Below are 22,633 nucleotides of genomic sequence, written 5' to 3' on the forward strand. Positions count from 1 at the left end.
AACAAGGAAAATATGGCAATTTCTAGCATAATGGGGATGAATTATAGATTATTATATATCTGTGAAATTTTTAGGTAAAGTCTACCTCAGAAATGGAGGTGTGAGACTATGATATATTTAACATTTATATCAAATGTAGCAGTTTTTAAGGGAATATACGTTCTTGTAAATGAATGACCATTTTTTTAAGATGGTGCTTAAAATATATACAACATAAAATTTACCATTCTAGCCATTTAAAAAATTTGTAACATACATAAGTTTTACCATTTTCTCGTATACAATTCAGTGGTATTAATTACATTCATACTGTTGTGCAACTGTCTGCTAGTTTGCAAAACTTTTTTCATCACCACAAACAGAAACTCTGTAACCATTAAGCAATAACTCCCCAGCTACTGGTAACCTCTAAGCTACTTCCTGTCTTAAGAATTTGCCTTGAATAGCTTGATTTTAATATGATTTTATATTTTTAAATTTTTCCCTTAGTTGAAAAATATTTAATATGGTAAAGATCTATTATTGTCATTTGGAAGAACTAAAATATAACACTGAACAGTACTATGTACACATACACAGACACAGAAATAGCTGTAAATCATCACAAAGAAACAAGTTACTCATATGAGTAAGTTTACTAACCATCTTATTTATTCTTAGGATATCCTCAGTATTTTCAGGAAGAAGAGAGCTCATAACTCTTTATTTAATTCTTATGATGGGCTTTATATTAGAACAAAAGTCAGGGAAAATACATACATACATATATAATTAAGATCCTCATTTTATTCACACCAAAGTGACAAACGAAGTAAAACAGTATGACATAGAAAATACATAGAGGTATATGAATTAGAAGGAAAAAAGTCTTTCATTTTAGAGGTTCTGTTTAACTGTTTCAAGTTCTATACAAGACATATTAGTTCATAAATATCAACAGAAACAGCAAATAAATGGTATAAAAATATTTTTACTAATCTTAAGAAACTGCTTCTCAGATAAAACTATTTTTAAAGAAAAGGTTTGCTTGCACTATAAGCCAAACATTGCCACTGGAGTTTTCTGAACAAGAGTAAATAGAGAATTTTAATGAGTGGTGTCAAATATTAACTGTCCACACCTAGAATTTTCTGAAGAGGACATTTAGTAGACATGATTCATAATTTAAGAAAAGGCTTCAGATTTTGGTGTTGGTGAGTGGGAAGATACATGGTTAAAAGATAAATGCGCAGAATCCTTGTAGAAATTTCTGTACTGAAGTTAAGAGTTTAGTGGGTGATGGGCCTTGAGGAGGGCACCTGTTAGGATGAGCACTGGGTGTAGTGTGGAAACCAATTTGACAATAAATTTCATATTAAAAAATAAATAAAAATAAAATTAAGAGTTTGATTCATGTCATAAGTAGGTATATTTAACAACATTGATACATAGAGATAATTGGAGCCTTTCATTTAAGAAAGCTAAAAATTTTTTATATTCTCTAATAAGTCGATATGCTAGTAAATATAAAAATATAGTGGATAATAATTAAATGCATTGAGGAAATTTGAAGAACCATTTTCTGTACATTTAGAGAAAACTGTCCCTTAATTATCCCAGAAAAAATAATTACTTGATCTAATTTTTAATATCTCTTGAGAAGGCCTTTCTTGGATTTCATAATTCTATAACTGGAAGGGTTTTTCTTTTTAATGTTTTACTTAACGTTGCTAAGACATTCTTTACCTTGAACTTACTCCCTCATATCCTGAGTAAAAATAGAGAATAATTCACTAATGCACACAAAATTTTCCTATCCCTGAGTGAGGAACCAGAGGGATTTTAGAGTTATTTAGCTCATTCACCTTCCCTTCAATTACATTCTATTTTGCCATCTTTTTTTTTTTTTGAAGTTTATTTATTTTAAGAGAGAGAAAGAGCATGAACGGGAGAGGGGCAGAGAGAGGGAGAGAGAGAATCCCAAGCAGGCTCAGTGCTGTCAGCGTGGAGCCTAAAGCAGGGTTTGAACTCAGGAACTGTGAGATTGTGACCTGAACCAAAATCAGGAGTCCATGGTGTAACCAACTGAGCCACCCAGGTGCCCCCATTCAGTTGTGCATTCTTGCATTAAGGAGCCTTGAAACTAAAAATTGCATTTCCTGAATCTTTTATTTCGCAGGTTCTGGATGCACATCAAGTCCCTCCTATAAAAATGCATTCCTGCAAAATCTGGAAGGAAGAAGTTAAGTGAAGGCTACTTTTCTCTTCCTCTTGACTGTCACTACCAGGCAGCCAATTCAGGAAGATTTTTAGTGATTTTGTTCTGGAAGTCATTTTTAAAGAGTCTTTAAAGAACCTGTTCCTCCTGCCCTTCTTGCAGTTTTATATTCAGCTAATACCCTGTGTTTAAGGTCTTTATTCATAGACAGTATGGGGCATCTAGCTGACTTTGTTGGTAGAACATCTGACTCCTTATCTCAAGATCATGAATTCAATCCCCATGTTGGATATAGAGCTTATTTAAAACAAAAAAGCAAGCAAAAGCAACAGTAACAAACAATAGAAACATTGCCACTAAGTCAGGAAAAGATAAAGATGGTTAATATTGCTATGGAAGTTTTAGACAAGACAAAGAATTTTCAGTCATAAAAATTGGAAAGGAAGAGGTAAACCACTTCTCTTTGCAGATGGTATGACTCTATATCCAAAAATATCTAGAAGAAATGTGAAAACTAGTAAAAGCCATAAGAGAATTTAAATAGCAGATTATAAGTTCAACATAAAAAAATTTACATCCTCACATAGACACAAAAGTAAGTAGAAGATATAATGGAAGATAAGACTTAATTTTCAATAACAAAACAAAAATAATGCAAAAAAAATCTAGGCATAAATTTAATATAAAATGCCTAAAACCATCTGAGTAAAAACATAAAAATTCCAAAAAGATCCCAAAGAAGACATAAACTTAGCATTATGAAAAGGTCAATTCTTGGGGTGCCTGGGTGGCTCAATTGGTTAAGTGTCCGAGTTTGGCTCAGGTCATGATCTCATGGTCTGTGGGTTTGAGCCCTGCGTCGGGCTCTGGGCTGACACCTCAGAGCTTGGAGCCTGTTTCTGAGTCTGTGACTCCCTCTCCTCCCTCTTTCTCTACCCCTCTCCCCTTGCCTCTGTCTCTCTGTCTCTCTCTCAAAAATAAATAAACATTAAAAAAATTTTTAAGGAATAAAAGAAAAATGATCCGGTTTAAAAATAGGCCAAAGTTTTGCACAGGCACATCACCAGAAAGATACATGAATAGGGAAATAAATAGTCAAAAGAAAATTGTTCAATATCATTAGTCAACAGAGAAATGAAAATTTAAATCAAAATGAGACCCCTTTTATACTCATTAATATTGTTAAAGTTTAAAAGGTGTCAGTACTAAATGTTGGTTAGGATTTGCAGCAAATTCTGGTGGACACATAAAATGGTTTAGCTTAGCCACATCTGAAAATGGTTTACGGTTTCTTTACCTTTTTTTTTTTTTTTTTTTTTTTTTTAAGTTAACATACAGTGTAGTCTTGGCTTCAGGAGTAGAACCCAGTGATTCATCTCTTACATTTGACACCCAGTGCTTTTCCTGAAAGGTGCCCTCCTTAATGCCCATCAACTATTTAACCCACCTACCCACCCTCCCCATCAATCCTCAGTTCTCTGTATTTAAGAGTCTCTAATGGTTTGCCCCTGTCTGTTTTTATCTTATTTTTCATTCCCTTCCCTTAAGTTCATTTATTCAGTTTCTCAAATTCCACATATGAGTGAAATCATATATCTTTCTCTGGTTGACTTATTTCACTTAGCATAATACCCTCCAGTTCCATTCACGTTGTTGCAAATGGCAAGATTTGATTTTTTTTGTTGTTGAGTAGTACTCCATTGTGTGTGTGGGGTGTGTGTGTGTGTGTGTGTGTGTGTGTGTGTGCATACACACACATCTTCTTAATCCATTCGTTAGTTGTTGGACATTTGGGCTCTTTCCATATTGATAGCACTGCTATAAACATTGGGATGCATGTGCCCCTTTGAATCAGCATTTTTTTTTAATCCTTTGGATAAATACCTAGTAGTTCCAATTGTTGGGTCATAGGGTAATTCTATTTTTAATTTTTTGAGTAACCTCCATACTGTTTTACAAAGTGGCTATACCAGTTTGCATTCCCACCAACAGTGCAATAGGGGTCCTGTTTCTCCACATCCTCGCCAACACCTTTTGTTTCCTGAGTTGTTAATTTTGGCCATTCTGACAGGTGTGAGGTGGTATCTCATTGTGATTTTGATTTGTATTTCCCTGATGATGAGCTATGTTGAGCACCATTTCATGTATCTGTTTGTCATCTGGATGTCTTCTTTGGAAAAATGTCTATTCATATCTTTTGCCTATTTCTTCACTGGATTATTTGTTTTTTGGGTGTTGAGTTTGGTAAGTTCTTTATAGATTTGGGATACTAACCCTTTATCCGATATGTCATTTGCGATATCTTCTCCCATTCTGTTGGCTGCCTTTTAGTTTTGTTGATTGTGTCTTTGTTGTGCGGAAGCTTTTTACTCTGATGAGATTTTTACTCATTTTTGCTTTTATTTCCCTTGCCTTCGGAGACATGTCAAGTAAGAAGTTATTGGAGCTGAGGTCAAAGAGGTTCTTGCCTGTTTTTTCCTCTAAGATTTTAATGGTTTCCTGTCTCACATTTAGGTCTTTCATCCATTTTGAGTTTATTTTTGTGTATGGTATAAGAAAATGGTACAGTTTCATTCTTCTGCATGTTGCTGTCCAGTTTTCCCAGCACTGTTTGCTAAAGAGACTACGTTTTTTCCCTTGGATACTCTTTCCTGCTTTGTCAAAGATTAGCTGGCCAAATGTTAACTAACTAGAAAATAAATTAAAAAAAAAAAAAAGAAACAATAAACCATTTTCAGATGTAGCTAAGCTAAACCATTTTATGTGTGAGTCCATCTCTGGGTTTTTTATTCTATGCCATTGGTCTATGTGTCTGTTTTTGTGGCCAATACCATACTATCTTGATTATTATTGCAACTTTGTAATACAGGCTAAAGTCTGGATTGTGATGCCTCCAACTTTGGTTGTCTTTTTCAACATTACTTTGTCTGTTCAGGGTCTTTTGTGGTTCCATACAAATTTTATTATAGTTTGTTCTAGTTGTGTGAAAAACGCTGATTCTATTTTGATTGAAACCACATTGCATGTGTAGATTGCTGTGGGTAGTACTGACATTTTACCAATATTTGTTCTTCCAATCCATGAGCATGGAATGTTTTCCCATTTCTTTGTGTCTTCTTCAATTTCTTTCATAAGCTTTCTATAATTTTCAGCATACAGATCTTTTACCTCTTTGGTTAGGTTTATTCTTAGGTATTTTATGGTTCTGGGTGCAATTGTAAATGGGATTGATTCCTTGATATCTCTTTCTGTTGCTTCGTTATTGATGTAAAGAAATGCAACCAATTTCTGTACATTGATTTTATACCCTGTGACTTTGCTGAATTCATGGATCATTTCTAGCAGTTTTTGTGGAGTCTTTCAGGTTTTCCATGTAGAGTATCATGTCATCTGCAAAGAGTGAAAGTTTGACTTCTTTGCCAGTTTGGATGCCTTTTATTTCATTTTGTTGTCTGATTGCTGAGACTAGCACTTCCAACACTATGTTGAACAGCAGTGGTGAGAGTGGATATCCTTGTCATGTTCCTGACATTAGGGGGAAACCTCTCAGTTTTTCCCCATTGAGAATGATAATAGCTGTGGATCTTTCATGTATGGTTTTTATGATGTTAAGGTATTCTCCTTCTGTCCTGACTTTCTTAAGGGTTTTTGTCAAGAGAGGATGCTGTATTTTGTCAAATGCTCTTTCTGCGTCTTTTGACAGGATCATATGGATCTTATCCTTTCCTCTTAATGTGGTATATCACGTTGATTTATTTGCAAATATTGAACCAGTCCTGGAGCCCAGGAATAAATCCCAGTTGATCATGGTGAATAATTCCTTTAATGTTATGTTGAATTCACTTTGCTAGTATCTTATTGCAATGTTTTGTATCCAGGTTCATCAGGGATATTGGCCTGAATTCTCCTTTTTAGTGGGGTTTTTGGTTTTGGAGTCAAGGTAATGCTGGTTTCATAGAATGAATGTGGAAGCTTTCCTTCTATTTCTGTTTTTTGAAAAAGTTTGAGAAGAATAGATATTATCTCTGCTTTAAATGTGTAGTGGAATTCCCCTGGGAAGCTGTCTGACTCAAGGCTGTTATTTCTTGGGAGATTTTTGATAGCCGATTCAGTTTCTTTGCCGGTTATGGTTCTGTTTACATTTTCTGTTTCTTCCCGTTTGAGCTTTGGTAGTGTGTGAGTGTATAGGAATTTGTCCATTTCTTCCAGATTTTCCAGTTTGTTGGCATATAATTTTTCATAGTATTCTTTAATAACTGAACTTCTGTGATGTTGGTTGTGATCTGTCCTCTTTCATTCGTGATTTTATCTATTTGGGTCCTCTTCTTTTTGAGAAGTCTAGCTAATAGGGGTTTATCAATTTTGTTTATTCTTTCAGCAAATCAGCTCTTAGTTTCATTGATATGTTCTACGGGTTTTTTTTGGATTCTATGTTGTTTATTTCTGCTCTAATGTTTATTATTTCCTTTCTTCTGCTGGCTCTGAGCTCTATTTGCTGTTGCTTTTCTAGCTCCTTTAGGTATAAGTTAGATTGTGTATTTGGGGCCTTTCTTGCTTCTTGAGATAGGCCTGAATTACAGTGTATTTTCCTCTTAGGACTGCCTTTTCTGCATCGCAAAGGGTTTGGACTGTCATATATTCATTTTCATTTGCTTCTGTATATTTTATAATTTGTTCTTTAATTTCCTGGTTAACTCATTCATTCCTTAGTAGGATGTTCTTTAACCTCCATGTATATGGGAGCTTTTCAAAAGTTTTTTTGTGGTTGATTTCAAGTTTCATAGCAGTGTGATCTGAAAATATGCATTGTATGATCTCAGTCTTTTTGCACCTGTTGAGGGCTGTTTTGTGACCCAGTATGTGATCTGTTTTGGAGAATTTTCCATATGCACTTGAGAAGAATGTGTATTCTGCTGCTTTAGGATGAAAAGTTCTGAATATATCTCTGTTAAGTCCATCTGGTTCAATGTGTCATTCAGAGCCCTTGTTTCCTTATTGACTTTCTGCCTAGATGATCTGTCCATTGTTGTAAGTGAATAGTCTCCTACAGTTACAGTAATATTATCAGTAAGTTTGCTTATGTTTGTGATTAATTGATTTATATTTTTGGGATCCTTCACGTTGGGAGCATAAATATTTACAATTCTTAGCTCTTCTTGATGGATAGACCCCTGAATTATGCCTTTCTTCATCTCTTATTACAGTCTTTGTTTTAAAATCTAGTTTGTCTGATACCAAATATTGCTACTCCAGCTTTCTTTTGACGTCCATTATCATGATAGATGGTTCTCCATCCCCTCACTTTCAATCTGTAGGTGTCCTCAGGTCTAAAATGAGTCTCTTGTAGGCAGCATATAGATGTATATTGTTCTTTTATCCATTCTGATACCCTGTGTCTTTTGATTGGGGCATTTAGTCCATTTACATTCAGAGTAATTATTGAAAGACACAAATTTAGTGCCATTGTATTATCTGTAGATTTCATGGTGCAGTGATGTCTATGGTCCTTTGTAGTCTTTGATGCTTTCCAGTCACAGAGTTCCCCTTACAATCTCTTGCAGGCTTGTTTAGTGGTTACAGACTCCTTTACTTTTTGTTTGTCTGGGAAAGTCTTTATCTCTCCTTCTATTTTGAATGACAGCCTTGCTGGATATAGGATTCTTGGTTGCATATTTTCCCCATTCAGCACATTGAATCTTTCCTGCCATTCCCTTCTGGCCTGCCAAGTTTCAGTGGACAGGTCTGGTACTCACCTTATTTGTCTACCCTTGTAGATCAAGGACCATTTGTCCCTAGCTGCTTTCAGAATTCTCCCTTTATCTTTGTATTTTGCCAGTTTCACTATGATATGTCATGGTGTTGATCTGTTTTGTTGATTTTGAAAGGAGTTCTCTGTGCCTCTTGGACTTGAATGCCTGTTTCCTTCCCCAGATTAGGGAGGTTCTCAGCTATAATTTGTTCAAATAAACCTTCTTCCCCTTTCTCTTTTCTTCTTCTGGAACCCCTATGATACAGATATTTTTTTCAATTCATGGAATCACTTAGTTCTTTAAATCTCCCCTCATGATCTAGTAATTTCCTTTCTTTCTTTATTTCAGCTTCATGATTTTCCATAATTTTATCTTCTATTTCACCTATTCTCTCCTCTGCTGCTTCTATCCTCAGTGTCACTGTATCTAGCTAATTTTGCATCTTATAGCATTTTTAAATTTATTTTTATTCGTTCTTAGGTTTTGTTCTCTGCAGCAATATATTCTCTGCTGTCTTATATGCTTTTTCAAGCCAAGTGATAAATATTATGACTGTCACTATAAATTCTTTTTCACCTACATTGTTTATATGTGTTTTGAGCAATTCTCTGGCTATGATTTCTTCTTGAACTTTCTTTTGGGGAGAATTCCTCTGTTTTGTCATATTGGCTAAGTTTCTGTCTTTTGCGTGTTTTAAAAGCTTGTAATGTGTCCTGCACCTGAGAGTACTACTGTGTTAAAAAGGGGTCATACATTGGGGCACCTGGGTGGCTCAGTCCGTTGGGCATTTGGCTCAGGTCATGATCTCATAGTTTGTGGGTTCGAGCCCCACATCAGGCTCTGTGCTGACAGCTCAGAGCCTGGAGAATGCTTTGGATTCTGTGTCTCCCTCTCTCTCTGCCCACACTCCCTGCTTACACTCTCTCTCTCTCTCTCTCAAAAATAAAAATAAACATTAAAAAAAGGTGGGGGGCCATACACTGTCCAGGGCCTGGCACTTCAAGAAGTGTTTTTGGTATATGTTGTGTGCACTTTGTTGTTGCATTTTGGCTGCTCTATCCCACTGATCAGTCCTCTGCAGAGCCCCTCTTGCTTGTAGTGGTGGAGTGTTTGGATCTTCAGCCAGGTGTACTTTGATTTGTTTGTTGAAGTAAACCTAGGGAAAAAAAGGAAGGTGGGGGAAGCCTGATACCATAAAAAGAGAAAAATGAAAGGGGAGAAAAGAAGGCCAAACAAAGACTAAAAAAACTATAAGTCTTAATCCAGAAAAAAGAGAAAGGAAAATAAAGAAGAAGAAATAGAAAAGGTAGGAAAAGAATAGAATAAAAATTCCTAATCAGAAAAAAAGGGTGTGTGTGTATATATATATATGTGCATGTGTATATGTATATGTATGTGTGTATATGCATATGTGTATGTGTGTGTGTGTGTGTATACACACACACACACACAAACACGAATTGACCAAAAACAAGTCAGAAACTATGAGCCTGATTCCAAAAGAAAAAAAGAAGCGGGAAGAAAGAGCAATAAAATAAATAAAATAAAATAGATTAAAAAACAAAAAACAATTTTCTGTTGGTGCCTAGGACCGATGACTGTGATGCTCTGGAGGAGAGGCCAGCTGCATTGGGTCAGTCAGTCTTGTCCAGTAGATAAGCACTTGCCAGGCATGGAGGGGCAGGATTTGTATAAACATGTCCTGCCTCCACTGCTGGCTGCTGTGCTGCTCTCTAAAGTCCCTTCAAGTTGGTGTTGGAGAGAAAAATGGTGACACCCTAATCTCTTATTCCCGGACTGTGTATCTCAAACCACGCTGTTCAGGCAGCTCTCACAGAATAACGAGGTTAGTCAGTTTGCCCTGCTCCACAGTTCTCACACTCTTTCTAGGTCTTTGGCTGGTATTCAAAACCTCATGTCTTAAAGGACCCCACACTGTATGGACGCTGTTCTGAAGTAGAACCACTCTGCCCTTCTGATAAAGATCTTTGGCTGGCACCTGCAGGGTCTTTTGTCCTTGGGAAGACAATATACCCTCTTCCCAAATTACTCTTATAAGGGGACTGTTCTTTCCCAGTGGGCCTCTAGATCGCTACACTGGGCTGTGCACTCTGGGGCCAGCTCCCTCCTCTCTAGGAGGGTGTGCCAAGGCTCAGGAGAACATTGTGCACTTCTGAACCTCTGAGTTTCAGCTCCTAAGGCTGTTTGCAAAAAAGAAACTGGCACTCTCTATTTTTCTTTCCCAGTCCATGGTGCAGAGAGGTTTTCCTCTTATGCTAACTTGATGCTGCACTTTTACAACCCCTCTTTCTCTACCTTTTGTCTCTGCACAGAAAGGTTTCTCTCCTCTCCGTGCATATGCCATTTTATCTCCCCCAATTCACATACATGCACCTCAATCCTGCCAAGCTGTCTCCCTCCAACTGTGGAGATCCTACAGCCATTTCGCAGATCGATTTCCTGGGTGTTTCAAGTGAAAACAATACAGCTGTGTTTGAGGGACAAGGAAAATCCCAGTCCCCCTACCTCTCTTCTATCTTAACTCTGTCCTCCTGGTTTATAGTTTTTTAAAAGTTAGCAGCAAAATAAAAACAGATAAATTGGACTTCATCAATATTAAAACTTTTGTACTTCAAAGGCCAATATCAAGAAGGTAAAAAGACAGCCCACAGAATGGGGAAAATATTTTCAAATGAAATATCTAATAAGAAACTTGTATCTTGAATATGTGAAAGCCTCTTGCAACTCAATAATAAGACAAAAACCCAATTGAAAAATGGGCAAAGTATCTGAATAGACATTTATCTAAAGAAGGTGTACCCTTCCTACTTCAGCTCAGGTCATGATCTCATGGCTCGTGAGTCCAAGCCCCATGTCATGCTCTGTGCTGACAGCTCGGACCTTAGAGCCTGCTTCAGATTTTGTGTCTGTCTGTCTATCTCTCTCTCTGCCCCTCCCCCACTCATGCTCTTTCTCTCCTTCAAAAATAAATAAACATTAAAAAATTTTTTAATAAGGTGTACTCAATGGCTAATAAGCACACAAAGATGATCAGTATCATTAGTCATTAAGGAAATACAAATCAAAACCATAATGAGATACCATTCATATTTACTAGGTTGGCCTCTGAACAAAGGATTAAGAAAAAAGCATTGGTGAGTTTGTGAAGAAATTGGAACCTTTCATATATACATTGCTGGTGGGAATATAAAATGGTTCAGCAACTGTGGAAAACAGTTTGGCAGTTTCTGAAAAACTTAAACATATAATTACCATATGACCTAGTAATTTCACTCCTAGGTACATACCCTAAAGAAGTTAAAACAGATACTCAAACAAATACTGTACACAAATGTTTATTTTTATGTTATTTATTTTTTGAGAGAGAGGGTGCAAGTAAGCGAGGGTGGAGAGAGAGGAAAAGAGAGAGGATCCCACAAGGGGCAGACAGAGATAAGCAGGGCTCACCCAAAGCAGGGCTCATGCTCACCCAAAGTGGGGCATGAGCTCATCCGAAGTGGGGCTCGAGCTCACCACATGTGGGACTTGAACTCATGAACCATGAAATCATGACCTGAACCAAAGTCAGATGCTTAACCAACTGAGCCACCCAGGTGGCCTTGCACACAAATGTTTATAGCAGCACTATTCATAGTAGCCAAAATGTAGAAATAACCTAAGTGTCCATCAGTGGATGAATGAATAAACCAGCTGGGGTATAGTCATATGATAGAATATTATTCAGTCACTTAGAAGAAATAAAGTAGTTCTCCTGCTCACACTCTGTAGCTCTCTCTTTCAAAGATAAATGAACATTAAAAAAAAATGACGTAGTGATACATGCTGCAATGTAGATGAGCCTCAATAACATTATGCTAAGTGAAAGAAGCCAAACACATAAGGCCGTATATCTACTGTATGATTCCAATTATGTGGAATATCCAGAATGGATAAATCTAGAGACAGAAAGTACATTGGTTGGGGGGAAGAAACAGATTGGTGGTCACCAGTGGTTGGGAGAAGGAGAGAATATATAATAGCTACTTGGTATGAGATTTTATTTTGGGGTGATGTAAATGTTTTCCAATTAAATAATGGGATGGTTGCATGATATTGTAAATGTACTGAGTACCACTGAATTATTCCCCTTAAAATAATTTCATGTTCTGTGAATTCCCATAATAACACAAACATGTATAGAGATACCTCTATGGATACCTCGAATATACTTCGAATGGATAAAATTTACAAGCTTGACCATAGCAAGTGTTGACATGGTTGTGGAGGAGTTGGAACACTCATTCCCTGCTGATGAGAATGTAAAATTGTAAAGCCACTTTTGAAAACAGTTTGACAGTTTTTTAAAGAGTTAAACATACACCTGCCACATTATTCAACTATTCCACTTTAGGAATTTACCCAAGTGACAAGACCGTATGTCCACATAAATTCTAGTACTGGAATGCTCCTATCAGCTTTATTTGTAATAGCCCCAAATTGGAAACATCTGAAATGTTAGTGGATAACCAAACTGTGATGTATTTATAAAATGGTATACTCCTCAGCAATACATAAGGATGAACTATCAACACACATATAACAATATGAATGCATCTTAAAATCATTTTGCTAAGTGTACAAATCTGGAGGTGGCAGGAAGGGAATGAATATATAAACTCTGGCCAAATCATTGGCTGACCACTAAGTTATGCCACAAAGGACACATCATCTAGTAAGCCACATTACAAAATAATAATAATAGGAATGAAAAAAAACCTAGCAGCATTCAAGGAATATTATACAAATGCTGTATCATCTCTGCCAGAAGACAGAAGCAGAACTAATACTGCCTAACCCATTCTGTGAGGCCAGCATTACCCAAATACCAAAACCAGACAGATACGTTACAAGAGACGAAATTGCAGGTCAGTATCCCTGAGGAATATAGATGCAAAATACTACACAAAATATTAGCAAATTGAATCCAACAATGTATAAAAAGAATTATTTAGCATGGCTAACTCGGATTTATTTCAGATATGTAAGGGTAGCATCAGTATTCAAAAATCAACTAATGTAATTCATCACATCAACAAGTGAAAGAAGAAAAATGATATGATTATATTGATAGAGGAAAAGAATTAGAGACAATCCAGCACCATTCATAATAACTTACCAACTGAAAATAGAAAGAAATCTCAACTTCAAAAAGAAAATGTATTAAAAAACAAACAACCTACAGCTGACATCATACTTAATGGTGAGAAACTACACTTTCCCACTAACATCAGTAACAAGGCAAGTATGTCCATTCTCACTACTCCCATTCATCATCATACTGGACAGTCTAGCTAATGCAATAAGACAAGAAAAGGAACTTAAATGTATACAGATTGGGAAGAGAAAAATAAAACTGCTTTTGTTCTCAGATCTAAAGAATCAACCAAAAAACTTTTGGAACAAATAACCAATTATAGCAAGATTGTAGAGGAGCACCTGGATGGCTTAGTCAGTTAAGCATCCAACTCTGGATTTTGGCTCACGTCATGATCTCACAGTTGTGAGATCAAGCCCTGCACTCAGTGCAGAGCCAGCTTGGGACTCTCTCTCTCTCCCATTCTCTCTGCCCCTCCCCCATTTTCACTCTCTCTGTCTCAAAATGGATAAAGTATTAAAATAAAGATTATAGAGTACAACCCTAATATACAAAAGCCAATTGCCTTCTTATACAAGCAATGGATACTTGAGCTTGAAATTGAAAACACAATACCTTTTACATTGCTACCAAAAAAACATGAAATATTTAGATACAAATATAACACAATATGTGAAAGATGTATGTGAAAAAAACCTATTAAACTCTGATGAAAAAAATTAAAGATGGAATTAAATCGAGAGCTTGTTTATGTACATGGATATGAAGACTCAATATTGTCAAGATATCATTTCTTCCTAACTTGGTGTGTAGATTTAATGCAGTCCCAATCAAAATACTACCCATTTTGAGGATATTGACAAACTGATTTTCAACCTTAAATGGAAATGCAAAGACTCAGAATAGTCAACACAATATTGAAGGAGAAAAAAGACTAAAGGAATGATACTCCCTGATTTTAAGATTTTACTATAAGGCTGCGGTATTCCAGACAGTGCAGTATTGATGAAAGAAAAGATAAATTGAGGGGCACCTACCTGGCTTATTTGGTACAGCATGCAACTCTGGGTCTTGGGGTCAACTCTTGTTCTCAGGGCTGTGACTTCAAGCCCCACATGGGTATAGAGCTTACTTTAAAAAAAAAAAAAGAATAGATAAATTGGCAAATGGAAGAGAATGAAGAACCTAGAAATAGTCCCACAAAAACTTATTTAACTGAGTTTTGAAAAAGGAGCAAAGAGAATTCAGTGGCGGATAATCTTTATAAAAGATACAGGACAGCTAGACATATACATGCGCAAAATTTAATCTAGACACAAACCTTATAACTTTCACAAAAATTAAGTCAAAATGAAAAAAAAAAGAGCTCAAAATGGATCATAAACCTACATGTAAAATTCAAAAATGTAAAATTCCAGGAAGATGACATAGGAAAAAATCTATGTAACCTTGAGTTTTTAATAAATTTTTAGGTACAACAACAAAAGCATAATCCATGAAACAAAAAATTGATAAATTAGACCATATTAAAATTTAAAAGACATTGAAATTTCATTGAAAATAAAAAAGACATTGTTAAGAATATGAGAAGACAAGTCACAGACTGTGAAAAGATGTTTATAAAACACATATCTGATAAAGTACTGGTATTCAGAGTATACAAATAACTTACAAAAACTCAACAATAAGAAAACAACCCAATTAATAAATGGGAAAATGCCTGAATAGAAACCTCATCAAAGAAGACATATATATATATATATATATGTGTATATATATATATATATATATGTATATATATATATATATACACATATATATATATGTATATACATATATAGTGGCAAATAGGTATATGAAAAGCTGCTCAATATCATTTGATTAGGTGATTGTAAATCAAAACAATAGGATACCACTACACACCTGTTATAATGGTCAAAATCCACAACACAAAGCAAATGCTGACAGGTATGTGGAGCAAGAGGAGCTCTCATTCATTGCTGTTGGGAGTTCAAATGGTACAGCCACTTTGGAAGATAGTTTGGCAGCTTCTTACACAAAACTAAACATACTCTTAATGTATGATTCAGCAGTCATGCTCCTTTGAATTAGTTGAGATTAGTTGAAAATTTATGTCCACACAAAAATCTGCTTTCAGATGTGTATAGCATTAAAAAAAAATGTTTGAGAGAGAGAGAGCATGCAGGGGAGCAGCAGAGAAAGAGGGAGAGAAAGAATCCCAAGTAGGCTCCACACTGAGAGAGGGCTCAAACTCATGAACTGTGAGATCATGACCTGAGCCGAAATCAAGAGTCAGATGCTTATCTGACTGAGCCACCCAGGTGCCTCTAGAATTTTTACTTATAACTGCCAAAACCTGGAAGTGACCAAGATGTCCTTTAATAGGTGAATGGACAAACTGTGATAAATTCATACAATGGAATGTTATTCAACACTAAAAGTAAATGAGCTGTCAAACCACTAAAAGACATGGAAGACACTTAAACACAAATTGTTAAGGGAAAAAAAAAATCTGAAAAGACTACATACTATATAAGGACAATTATATATGACATTCTGGAAAATGCAAAACTATAAAAAGATTAAACAAAAAATTAGTGGCTGCTAGGGTTTAGGGAAGGAAAGCAGGGATGAATAGGTGGAGCATATGAGATTTTTAGGGCAGTGAAATTATTTTGTATGATACTCAAATGGTAGATACATGTCATTATACTTTGTCAAAACCCATAGAATGAATAACAGAAATTGTGAACACTAATGTACTCTATGGCATTAGTTAAAAATAATGTATAAATCTGACTCATGAGTTTTAACAAATATACAATAGTAATTCAAAATATTGGGGTGCCTGGTTGGCTCAGTTGGTTTAGCATCTGACTTTACCTCAGGTCACAATCTCATGGTTTATGGGTTCAAGCCCCACATCAGGCTCTCTGCTGACAGCCCAAAGCCTGCTTAGGATTCTGTCTCTCTCTCTACCCCTCCCCTGCTGGTGCTGTGTTTCTCTCTCTTAAAAATAAGTAAACACTAAAAAATTAAAAATAATAGATAAATTTATATATATATGTATATATACATATATATAAATATAAATGTATATATACATATGTATATATAAAAATAAAAAATAGATAAATTTATGTATATGTATATATGTGTATATATATGTATATGTGTGTATGTATATATATACATGTATGTGTGTATGTATATATGTACATATATGTATGTATATATATATATAATATGGGAAATTATAGAGGGATATGAGAGGGTATATGAGAACATGTGTACTTTATTTTTCTTTAAAACTGCTCCAAAAAATTAATTTTTTTCTATTTGAGCAAAGTTATCAATGATATCCACTGATGCAGAGACAGATTCTGCAGTTTAAATCCAGGCAAGTTACCAAAACAAAACGTGTCAGTAAATAGAGCAGAATCCAGAGTTGACATATGCTCTCTAAAATGTTTTCAAAACTACTAGACATGCAAAGAAATAAGAAAGAATGACACATACCAGGAAATAAGTCAATAGAAATTAACGCTGATAGACCCAGATGTTAGGTTTTACAGACAATGATCTCAAAGCAACTCTTAGACATAGCTTTTTAATATTTTGAAAATTATGTTTAAAGAACTAATGGAAAACATAGTAGAAATAACTCAATAAAAAGGGAATCTAAATAGAGAAATACAATCTATAGAAAAAGAACCAATAGAAATTCTAGCACTTCAATGTATTGTAACTGAAATTAAAAATTCTCTAGATGGGCTCAATAGCAGATAGAATCCGTGAACTTGAAAATCATTTGTAATTACCCTATGCATGGAATAGAGAGACAATGATTGAAGAAAACGAACAGAATCTCATATAACTATGGATGTGTGAAGTTCCCTATGTACATGTAATGGGCATCCTAAAAAAACAAGACAGGTGAGGGAGGCAGGAAAAATTAAAGAAATAACTAATGAAAATTTGATAAGAATATTAATGTGTAGGTTAGAGAAGCTCAACAAACTCTAACTGTGAAAAAGACATGGGGCCACACTTGGATATACTGAATGAAACTGTTTAAAGTCAAAGACAAGAAGAACTCTAGAAAGAAGCAAGAACAAAAACAACAACAAAAAACCCCAACAATATACAAGGGAGCAAGGATACTACTAATAGCTGATTTCTCTCATCAGGAACAATGGCATTGAAAAGACAATGTAACGACATATTCAAAGTCTTGGGGTTGAGTTTGGGTGGGGAACTGACAACAATAGAATTCTATATGCAGTAAAATTATCTTTCAGAAATTAAAGTAACATAAAGACATTCCTAAGAAAACAAAATCTAAGATTTTGTTGCCAACCGACTGGCACTACAAACATTAAGAAAGTTATTCAGGCTGAAAAGAAACAATACTTAACAGCAACTCAGATCCATATGAAGGAATGAAGAGCACTAGAAATGGTATATATGTGCGTAAACATAAAACACTAATATTTTTCTTTGTTTTCTTAACGTATTAAAAAAAACCTTCAGAAAAGTAGTTTCAAGCAGTAATTTTAGTATTTTGTTGTTGAGTGTGTAACATACATAACAGTAATGTAATTGACATTAATAGTACTAATAATGATGGAGGAAATGGAACATATAGAAGCAATTTGCTGTAATAGAATTAAGTCAGTATTTATCTGAAGTAGATTGTCATAAATTAAAGATTCATTCTGTAACCCCTAAAGCAATGACTAAAAAAACCTTAAACAAAATGTGATAATTTAATCAAAAGTGGAATTACACTGTTACATTTAAAAACATACTTATTTAACATATAAGACCTCAGAGGAGTAATAGAAGACCAAGAAGGACATTTAGAAAACAAATATAATGATGAAAAAAGTACAACTGTGTCAATAATTATAATAATTGTGAAGGGACTTCATTCAAAAGGCAGACATTCACATTTTTTTGTTCCTATGGAACAGTATTTTTTCTTCCATTTACCCTTACAAATCCATTCTTCTTTTTTGTCTACTTTGCTTTTTACCCTAGGATGCTGATTTTTATGCATTATATGGGTTAAAAAAACAAACCCTCTGGCACTTGATCAATTTCCACCAATGAAGAGAGCCCTTCAAAAATATCAGAAGAAGGGTAGAGTATGTAGCCAAAGTATTTATCCCTGTGGCTCTCTCCCTATTAGGACACCTTAGGCTATCTATGTCTGTATACTGAAGATGGATTTTTTTCTACTCTCTTCCCTTCTAATTACAGTATCTAACCTCCCTACTCAAACCTGTGACTATAGGGACAGTAAAAGCTCTATTGCTGTTAGCCCTGGGTTATTGTACTGTTCCTTGTGGTTTCTGTTCACTCTTACTTTTATGAGTAGTACCTTTGTACATTAAATTTCTTTGAATTATCCCAAATTGTGCCATCTATGTACTGAGAGAAGAATCTTGGCTGATATATAGAGCTATTTTAGGTACGATATTCATTCTCTTTCCTTCATATCAGCCATCTTCTCTTTTCCGGATTGTTCCATATTAATATTTTTCTTCATTCTAAAAAATATTTCAAACTATGTCTTTCACATCTTCAGATTTAGTCTGCCTGTAATGCATATTTTAATTATTTTTGTTACTTTGTATTAGGTAATTCCTTATATGGGCTAATTGCTTCTGAATCCATGTTGTCTCCCCCACCCCTACCCTTCCCTGTTGTCTCTTTGTCTGTGTTTCCTGTTGCATCCTCTTTGAGGTAACCAAGCAAATGAAACTAAATGTTTATGTTTTGTTCAGAGGAAACTATTTATAGAATGTATACATTTAACATGTCTTTTACTTTTGCTGCAGTGTCTTTTTTCTTTTTTTTAAAAAGTGTCTTTTTCTTTTCTTTCTTTCTTTCTTTCTTTCTTTCTTTCTTTCTTTCTTTCTTTCTTTCTTTCTTTCTTTCTTTCTTTCTTTTTCTTCTTGCCTGCATACTCATATAAGGCTATCTAGCATTCTTTTCAACAGATAGCAATGAAGAAAGACCCCTAGGCATCCTCACTTAAAACAGTTGCTGGAAAATAGCCCTTTGAGCATTGACTTTGAAGCCAAGATTCTACTTCATTTTGCAATACCTATTGATACTTATCTTCTATGGATGAGTTGGCCTATCTTGTGTTTTTTTCATTAATTATTTATATATTTTATTTTATTTATATATTTTTAAGTTTTTATTTTAATTCATTAGTTAATATACAGTATATGTATTAGTTTCAGGTATATGATGTAATGATTCAACAACTCCATACATCACCCTGTGCTTGTCACAACAAATGCATTCCTTAATTGTCATCACGTATTTAACTCATCCCCCACCCACCTCCTCTCTGGTAATCATCAATTTCTTCTCTATAGTTAAAGAGTCTCTTTCTTGGTGTGTGTCTCTCTCTTTTTCCTTTTGCTTGTTCTGTTTCTTAAATTCCACATATGATTGAAATCATACAGTATTTGTTGTTCTCTTACATTTCACTTAGCACTGTACTCTCTAGTTCCATCCATGTCATTGCAAATGGCAGGATTTCATTGTTTTTCATGGCTGTATAACATTCCATTATGTAATAGAATATTTATATATATATGGATATATATTATATATTTATATAAGCATAGACATATATATTATATATGAATATATTATATATAAATATGGATACATATTTACATATATATGGATATATTGTATATATACATATGGATATATATAAACATCTTTATCCATATGTATATTATAAACATATATCCATATATATGTTTGTATGTATATGTACACACACACACACACATACACATCTTCTTTATCCATTAATTAATCAATGGACATTTGGGCTACTTCCATAATTTGGCTATTGTAAATAACACTGTTATAAACTTAGGGGTGCATGTACCTCTTTTAATTAGTGTTTGTGAGGGGCCCTGATTGGCTCAGGCAGTAGAGTATGTGACTCTTAATCTCAGGGTCATGAGTTTAAGCCCCACATTGTCATAGAAGTTACTTTAAAAAATTATGAATTAGTGTTTTTATATTCCTTGGGTAAATCCAGTGGTGCAATTGCTGGATCATAGGATAGTTCTATCTTTTACTTTTTGAGGAACCTCTATACTGTTTTCCAGTAGCTGCACCAGTTGGCATTCCCACCAGCAGTGCACAAGGAAAGGTTTCATTTTCTTCACATCCTCACCAACATCTGTTGTTTCTTTTATTTTTTATTTTAGACATTCTGACACGTGTGAGGTGATATCTCATTGTAGTTTGGATTTGCATTTCCCTGATGATATGTAATGATGAGTATCTTTTCAGTGTGTCTGTTGGCCATCTGTATGTCATCTTTGGAGAAATATCTCCTGCCCATATTTTATTTTATTTTATTTTATTTTATTTTATTTATTTTTTTTTTTCAATATATGAAGTTTATTGTCAAATTGGTTTCCATACAACACCCAGTGCTCATTCCAAAAGGTGCCCTCCTCAATACCCATCACCCACCCTCCCCTTCCTCTCACCCCCCATGAACCCTCTGTTCTTAGTTTTTAAGAGTCTCTTATGCTTTCCCTGCCCATATTTTAATTGGTTTGTTTTTTGAGTGTTGAGTTGTATCAGTTCTTTGTATAATTTGGATACTAACCCTTTATCAGATATGTTATTTGCAATATTTTCTCCCATTCTATAGGTTGCCTTTTAGCTTTGTTGATTGTTCACTGTGCAGAAGCTATTTATTTATTTAGAGAGCGAGCAAATGGGAGACGGGCAGAGTGAGAGGGAGAGAGAGAGAATCCCAAGCAGACTCTGCACTGTCAACACAGGGGCTGGGCTGTGATACCATGCGGGGCTGGAATTCATGTATCATGAGATCATGACCTGAGTCAAAGTTGGCCATTATAACCAACTGAGCCACCCAGGCACCCCAGAAGTTTTTTATTTTTCTGTAGTCCCAATAGTTTATTTTTGCCTTTGTTTCCCTTGCTTCAGGAGACCTATCTAGAAAAATGTTGCCATGGTCAATGTGAGAAGTTACTGTTGTTCTCTTCTAAGATTTTTATGGTTTCATGTCTCACATTTGGGTCTTTAATCCATTTTGAATTTATATTTGTGTATGGGGTGAGAAAATAGTCTAGTTTCATTTATTTGCACATTGGCTGTCTAGTTTTCCCAGCATCGTTTATTGAAGAGATTTTTTTCCCATTAAATATTCTTTCTTGCTTTGTCTAAGATTAATTGACCATATAATTGTCGGTTTATTTCTGGGTTTTCTATTTCATTCTAGTGATCTGTGTCTGTTTTTGTGCTAGTACCATACTGTTTTGATTACTACAGCTTTGTAATATAATATAACTTGAAGTCCAGAATTGATACCTCAACTTTTTCCTTTTTCATGGTTGCTTTGGCTATGTAGGCTATTTAGGCTATTTAGGTTTGGGTTTTCTGTCTAAACTGGTGTCAGACCTCATTTTACAATGCTTTGGATATATGTGTTATATTCAAGTACACGTTTCCACCCTTTTTCTACTCCCAGTATGCATAATTTCATATATTCCCACCCTGTGCCCTGCTTCTTTATATATTTTATTCTGGCATTTACAGACTCTGAAGATATTACAGAGAAAAGAAGCTAAGGTGAAACCTTTGGCATGCTTCTGATTCCGGCTGCCTCTGTGCAATTGGGAAATATTATATATTACAACAGAGTGTGTGTTGAGTTCTTTTCCTACCTGTGGTAGTCTGTGCTATTCTTGTTCAAGGAATGTACTTCTGATTCCATTCCATTGCTATAACAGTGACAGTTCGACAAAGGTTTTGGCTTTTATTATTTAAAGTTCCTGTACTCTTTTTTGTAGGTTAACTCCCAAATTCAGTTGTTAATGCTCTTTTGTACTCTACCGACTCCCAAGGAATTTCAGATGTGGAAGAATTTGCTAGATATTATCGTTAGAATTTTCCATTTGAGGGGTGCCTGGGTGGCTCAGTCAGTTGAGTGTCCGACTTCAGCCCAGGTCATGATCTCACAGTTGTGAGTTTGAGCCCATATTGGGCTCTGCACTGGCAGTGCGAAGCCTGCTTGGGATTCTCTCTCATTATCCTCTATCTCTGACCTTCCCCCCGCTCATGCTTTCTCTCTCAGAATAAATAAATAAACTTAAAAAAAAAAAAGAATTTTCCATTTGGTCAAGATATGTCCCAGAGGTTAAGATAATATTCCTCCAGGGGCACCTGGGTGGCTCAGTCCACTGAGTGTCTGACTTTGGCTCAGGTCATGATCTCACAGTTTGTGAGTTTGAGCCCCATGTTGGGCTCTGTGCTGACAGCTCAGAGCCTGGAGCCTGCTTCAGATTCTGTGTCTCCCTCTCTCTCTCCCCCTCTTCTGCTCATTCTCTGTCTCTCTCTCTCTCAAAAACAAATAAACATTAAAAACTTAAAAACAAAATACAATTCCCCCATGAAAAACCAAATGTAATAAAATATATGCAGGTCTTC

This window comes from Panthera pardus, unplaced genomic scaffold (genome assembly GCF_024362965.1).
Source record: "Panthera pardus isolate Hobbes unplaced genomic scaffold, ASM2436296v1 HiC_scaffold_10, whole genome shotgun sequence".
Classification (NCBI taxonomy): domain Eukaryota; kingdom Metazoa; phylum Chordata; class Mammalia; order Carnivora; family Felidae; genus Panthera; species Panthera pardus.